Source organism: Dasypus novemcinctus, chromosome 25 (assembly GCF_030445035.2).
Source record: "Dasypus novemcinctus isolate mDasNov1 chromosome 25, mDasNov1.1.hap2, whole genome shotgun sequence".
NCBI lineage: Eukaryota > Metazoa > Chordata > Mammalia > Cingulata > Dasypodidae > Dasypus > Dasypus novemcinctus.
Window position 1 is genome coordinate 23,711,621 of NC_080697.1, and position 6,971 is coordinate 23,718,591.

The 6,971-nt window shown below is 37.4% G+C and overlaps 1 non-coding gene across 1 annotated transcript; it reads left to right on the top strand.

The window, feature by feature from the left end:
• Positions 1-391: 391 nt before the first annotated feature.
• Positions 392-498, top strand: LOC111764729 (U6 spliceosomal RNA). Its single transcript, XR_002797270.1, has one exon. It is a non-coding gene; the product is annotated as a U6 spliceosomal RNA (small nuclear RNA).
• Positions 499-6,971: the final 6,473 nt, after the last annotated feature.

The window sequence follows — 6,971 nt, forward strand, 5'->3', positions numbered from 1 at the left end:
TAGGGTTCCTTGGTTACACATCTGCCTCCCATCACATGACACTGGGACCTGTGGTTTCCAGGTCCTCTTTATAAAGCCTCCAATCATCTAGATTAAGATCCCCTTGCTTCAGTTGGGCCACACCTTAACTAAAATAAAGAGATCTTGTTTAGAATGGATTCACACCATAGGGACACAGATCAAGATTCAGAACGTGTGTTGGTTGGGCACATGATTCAATCTAACACACCCTCTATTTACTAATTGCTTCAGTTTACCAGGTAATTTATTTTGTTTGCATGATTAGTGGGGCTTTCAGAGCCTTCATCTCATCTGAGATAGGCAAACCCAGTTAAAACTGCCAACTCCACTCGGGATATTTGCCTAATCTAATGTTTTGAAACTCACTTTTGTGCTCGCTTTGGCAGCACATATACTAAAATCGGAATGATACAGAGAAGATTAGCATGGCCCCTGTGCAAGGATGACACGCAAATTCGTGAAGCGTTCCATATTTTTGTTGGACGCCTAGGTATTTTGGGGTGATTTATCATGAGGTTATCAAATTACTTTCGAAGAGTTCATTAAAAATGTAAACAAGTAAACATCAAGAAAGTAATAACATAAATATGGCAAGATATTAATAAAGTAAATGTGGCAAAATACTCATGTGACTCTAGATGAAGACTATATGGATGTTCACTGCACCAGTCTTTCAACTTTTCTGTAGATATGAAATTTTTTAAAAATGAAGAATTTTACCAAGAAGATGACAAGGAGGAGGCCGGGGCTAAGGCAACAGCTATAGAGATAGAAAAGAGAGAAAATACTAGAGGAAGACTCTGAGCTGGAATAGACAGAACTTGGTGACTAATTTATGTGGGAATGAGGAAAAGGGAGAAGTTCTAGATGATAGGTTTTTCCAAGGCCTGGTTCATACTCCACTTTCAAGATACCTTCCCAGATTTAAAAACCTCTGTGCCCACATATTCCCATGGTACTTTGCACTTAAACCATAATACGTACAATAGCTTGAAAGGTTAAAGTAATTTATCCCTGTATAGCTCCTCCCCACTAGATAGTGAACAATTACGGTCAAGACGGTGTTCAATTCCTCTTTCTATCTCTGCTGTGGCTTCTAGAATGGTGCCTTGCCTGTAATAGACATACGATAAATGTTTGCGGAAATTGTAAAAAAAAAAAAAAGAAACTCACTTTTATACTGGATTATACTGGATTAATGCTCATTAACCTTCTATAGCCTTGCTACAGTTCTTAATTTTCCAAAATTGTCTGGTGTACCATTCCCAGTATGCACCATTCCTTAGTGTTACGGACAGTGAGGAGAACATGCTATAAGCGTATGTTTAATAGAAATTTATAGTATTAATATCCGCCTACAGACAAATATATATCCATGCTTTGTGGAAAGTTTAAACTTAATAGATGAAACTAAACAACTGTATATGTAAAATGTCACCTCATGGAGCTTATAAACTAGTTGGGGAGATGATATAAAATATTTAAAGTTTAAAATCAATTGAACTATTACATTGAATTTAAAATAGTGATAAAGCAGATGGTACCAGCAGTGTCTGGTAATAAAGAGCATGGGATTTGGCATGAAAATGAAGTGAGTTTGAATCCTGGCTCTGTCCTTTACCAGTTGTGTAATCTTAGATTTGCTATTTAATATCCCTAAAGTTTAATTTCCTCAACTTTTATGAGGTCATTGTGCTATTCCCTTCATAGAATTGTTGTGAGGCTTTAGTTTTATAGTGGACATTTTATACTGCTGACACTGTAGCTTTAGACTGCAATGGTACAATTTGTACAAGCCTAACTTATGCCCTTTGTTTGGCAACATAGTGATAGAACTTGAAGTTGGTGATAGATTATAAATAGATTTCTTGGCCTAAGGTATAATATGACCTTAGGGTTAATATGAATAGAATAATATGAGAACTTTTTAAAGATCTTCCGGGAAATGAGTAAAAGATATAAACAGATAATTCACAGAAGAATAAATGAATGTGATGCTTAAACATATTAAAAAATGCTCTAGTTCACTCTTGAGAAAGGGTTACAAATTAAAACTAAACCAAAAGCCATTTCTTACCAATAAGATCTGGGGAAAAAATCCAAATTTTTTTATAATGCTATCTGTTCATAAGATGTAGGGAAATGGGTTAACACATTGCTGCATGGAATGCAAAATGGCCATCTGTGGAGGGGAATTTGACAGTATCTAGCAAAGCAACATATAAATTAATCTTTTTAAAAAATACATTTTGTTTGTGTTTTTTATTTATTTTTATTTTCCCCCTTCTGAGATGGCTCCCTTGTCTGTCTGCTTATTGTCTGCTTGCTGTGTCTGCTTGTTGTCTCTGCTCATTGTGTCTGCTCATCTTCTTTAGGAGGCACAGGAACCACACCTCGACCTCCCATGTGGGAGGCAGGTGCCCAATGCTTGAGCCACATCTGCTCCCTACAACTACTTTTTGAACTTGCAATTCCACTTCTATGGTTCTATCCCAAAGATACATGGGCAAAGCTATAAAATAACTAATATGCAAGATTGCTTATTACAACACTATTTGTAATATCAAAATAATGGAAAGATAGAGGACTAGTTCAATTAAGAAGGGCACATCCATAAAATGGAATATATACAGTCATAAAAGGAATGAAAATGACCTCTATAAACAAATATAAATTGGTCTCGAGTATTTCCAGATAAGTAAAATAAGTAAGGTGCAGAATCATGTATATAGCATGATATGTTTTGATTGAGAAGAGGGGGAAGATAAAAATATTCATTATTCTGGAAAAGGGGCTCAAGGTTCACCTCCCCCTCACTCCACTCCCAAGAACAAGTTGATTATACAATTTGTGGTTGTCTTACAATTATACCAGCCTGAAAAAACCATGCAGGGAGGTGGAGCTTGGGCTTTTCCATGACAAAAGTCAAGACAAATGTTCTTTCTTCTGTATGGCTTGTTTTCTTGGCTCTCAGAGTCCCCATTTAGATTGCTACTTTAAAAAAAATTGTTTTATATGTTTAGATAACAGGATAGTCTGGGATAGTTTTTTTTCATAGGAGGAAGCATTTCAGGTCCTCCATTTAAGCTGCATAAGAACAAATGTAGGGCACAGGTCAAGAAGGACACAGGGCAGACCATTAGCTGTGCCTTTAATGTAGGCCAGTAGTTTTCATAATATAGTCCACAGAAACTTGCGGGGCTCCAAATCCTTCCAGGGGATCTGTGAAATCAAAACTATTTTCATCATAATACCAAGACATTATTTGCCTCCCCCAATGTGTTGACATTGTACTAATGGTGCAAAATCAATGGTAGGTAAAATTCTGGTACTTTATTGCAAATCAAAATAGTGTCACCAAATTGTACTTATGATAGTCATTGATTCTTCACTACATAAATTCTCAGGGAAAAGAAAAATCTGTTTCAGTTAACTAAAGCAAGAAAAGTTATTGATTGTATTAAATTTTGACCCATGGATACACATGTTTTACTATCTTGTGTGATGAAATAGGAAATGCACCTAAAACATTTCTGTTGAATATGAAGTCTGATGATAGCCTTGAAGTAAAGCACTTGTGTGATTCTTTGAATAATGCCCTGAACTAGCTTTTTCATGGGACAACATTTTTACTTGAAGAATGACTGACAAACTATGGTTATTCAGACCTGGGTATTTACAGACATTTTCTTGAAAATGAGCAAAATGAGCCTGTCACTTTAAGGAAAACAACGGACTGTTGTCAAAGATAAAATTCAGACCCTCAAAAGAAAATTAGATATTAGAAAATTAGAAGTTTGAAAATCTTGCATCCATCATGGTTAGCTTGACAGTTTTCTAATTGTAAAGGCATTTCTGATTAGATGAGTGGTCATATTAACAAAGATGATTTTATTTTAATATTGAAATGTGTCAACATTTGGAAAATATGCATAAATTAGTGAATCAATATTTTCCAAATGATCAGTGATTGATATTACAAAAGTATGCATGAGTAAAAGACCCATGCAAAATGCAAGGTAGACCAATGAATTTCCTCCATATCAATGAACCGGAAGTTCATTGACACAATTTCAGCTCTCCCTTTGACTTAAAAAACCACCACTTTGGGGAACAGATGTAGCTCAAGTGGCTGAGTTCCTGCTTCCCATATATGAGGTCCCTGGTTCATTCCCAGTATTGCCTAAAAACAAACAAACAAAACAAACAAACAAATGAAAAAACCAGCTCTCATTGGGGAGCAGATGTAGCTCAGTGGTTGAGCACCTGCCCCCCATGTATGAGGTCCTGGGTTCAATCCCTGGTACCTCCTAAAATCAAACAAATAAACAAAAAAAACCCCACATGTTAAATTTTTGTATAAAATCTAAAATTATCCCCCCCAAAAGCTATTAAAATATTCCTTCCTTTTGCAACTAAATATCTGTATGAGAAGAGATTTTCTTCATGTACTTTAGCCAATGCAACATGTAACAGATTGAATACAGGAGCAGATAGGAGAATTCAGCTGTCTTCTGGCAAAATATACTAAGGAGATTTGCAAAAAAGTAAAGAAAATGTCATTCTTCTCATTAAAGGTTTTTCATTTAAGAACTAAATATATTTCATAAAAATGTGTTATGTAAGTTAACATGTAATGGGTTAATTATCTTATTTTTAAATGAATTAATAGGTAAATAAGTAAAAAATTTCTCAGTGGTAATTTCTAGTATGTTAAATATCAGAGAATACAGGTCAATATAAAAAGCTTTTAGTAGTCTGCAATCAATTCTAAGAGTGTAAAGAAGTCCTGAGACCAAAAGTTTGAGAACTGCGGGTCTAGGCTACCTAAGTTGGATGGACTCAGTTCACCAAGACTGGTTGACAATTCAAGGGTTTGGATGCAAAGCCCTTAGTAACAGAATATTTTTTTGCCCCCTGCATGTGTATGTGTCTATAAATGCCAATTTGGAGACACAAAAATGTGTCATGACCTTTCAGGTTGACTGAAGATCCGTGGGTCTTGAATTCCGATGCCAGACCATCTGTTGATTACTGGGTAAATCAGGACCATGCCTGCCACTACTTTGTGAGAGTTTAGCTGCTGCTCAGTTACTTGTTTTTTTTATAACCAGGGCTTTTAAAAATTAATTCCCTTGTGGAATCTTGAACCAAAGGACCTGAAATGAAGTATATCTGCAGCTAAAGATTGTTCCTTCTGATGAAGAGCTGGAATTCGGGCTTAATTTGATACATAAAATTGGATTAAAACATTTAATTCCTGCCTCTAATTGTTTTAGCAGAAGAGAAACCTTTGTTGCTATGCAAGTGCCTTTAAAAAGTCAGATGGCAAGTTCCAAACTTAGATTTGACCCCTTATCTTGGCCTGATGATCTGTCAAAGCTTTGTGATATCTACTCGCTCTGAGTCCAGAGGGCACTTAGAAAATTTCCAAAGTACAATTTCCTCAGGCACTTACTGACATGTTTTTTCTGTAGAGTTCTCACTTGTGGGGGTGAAGTTTGCAAAGAAATATTTTCAGTCTGTTCTGACACTTGATAGCCCCCAAAGGGAAGCAAAAAGTACCTTCAGAAGGCTGGAATAAAATAGTCATCCTTGCCCTGCTATGCAATGGTAACCAGGACGATTGAGGGAACTTGGGAAGGCACTCTGCTGGAAAGTGGCAAAATAGAGAGGGAACTGAATGTGGAACTCTCAGGGGGCATCTGAGGGTTGTGCTGTTTTAGGTTTAAACCTCCCATTTTTTCCATGAGATGTTTCTTTCCCACTGCATCAGCACTTTTGGTTGGAATTGCTGAAGCTTTCTTGAGCATATGGGGTAGTGTTTGCTAGGCTTATCTCGAGCCCACAGAGGCATCTCCCAGCTCCTGGTCTGTGGCATCCTCCTGAAATTCTACAGGTTCATAAATGACAAACAGGCCATTCATCTTGTATCTTGGCTTTACCTGAGATCTTGAGATGATGAGTGAGGAAGAAGAGGATGAATTGCCCAGGCAATTGAATGATCCTGTAATCTCTCAGGCCACAATGCACCCTCCAGCCCTGCGTCACAATATCAGTGTAGAAGGCCAAGCCATTCCGATCTAGCCCAAGTTCATGGTGTAATAGAAAAAGTATTAAGTAAGAGTTAGCTTCTATCCCCATTTCTGCTCTAACAGCTGCATGATTTTGGGTAACTCACACAGCTTCTCTGAGTTCATTGCCATCACCTGCAAATGAGTATATCTAGCTCACATCACTAAAATCCCTTCTGTCTTGGGCATTCATGAAATTATCTTCCAGCCACAACTAGGAATGGTTCTTGTAGCAGTTTGATATGGTTACGAATTCCAAAAATAGATATTGGATTATGTTTGTAATCTGATCTGTACCTGGGCATGACTGAATTATGATTAGGGTATTGGCATGGCAAAGAACAGAGTTGAGGGTTTCTGATGTTGGAGTTTTGATTTGGAATTTGATGCTGAAGAATTAAGCTGGAGCACTGGGAAGTAAGCTCACAGAGGAGAGAGAAGCCAGCCCCAGGAAGAAAGGAACCTTGAACCCAGAGAAAAGCAAGCCCCAGGAATGTAGGAACCCAGGAAGCCTGAATCCTTACAGACATCGGCAGCCATCTTGCTCTAAATAGACTTTGGTGAGGGAAGTAACTTATGCTTTATGGCCTCATATCTGTAGCTCCTACCCCGAATAAATACCCTTTATGAAAACCAACCAGTTTCTGGCATTTTGCATCAGCACCCCTTTGGCTGACTAATATGGTTCTCAAGAGAACAAATAAGCACAAGAAATCACTTTCATGCCTTCCTCCCAAGTCCTAGTGTATTTTCCTATGAGGAAGGAAAGAGATCATTCCCACAGGGTGTAGCATGGCAACCATGTGGGCAAAATTTTGGAGAAAACATGGAGAGTTGCCAATTTGGTTGGAATAAAACTAGCTTTTGAGGATTTCC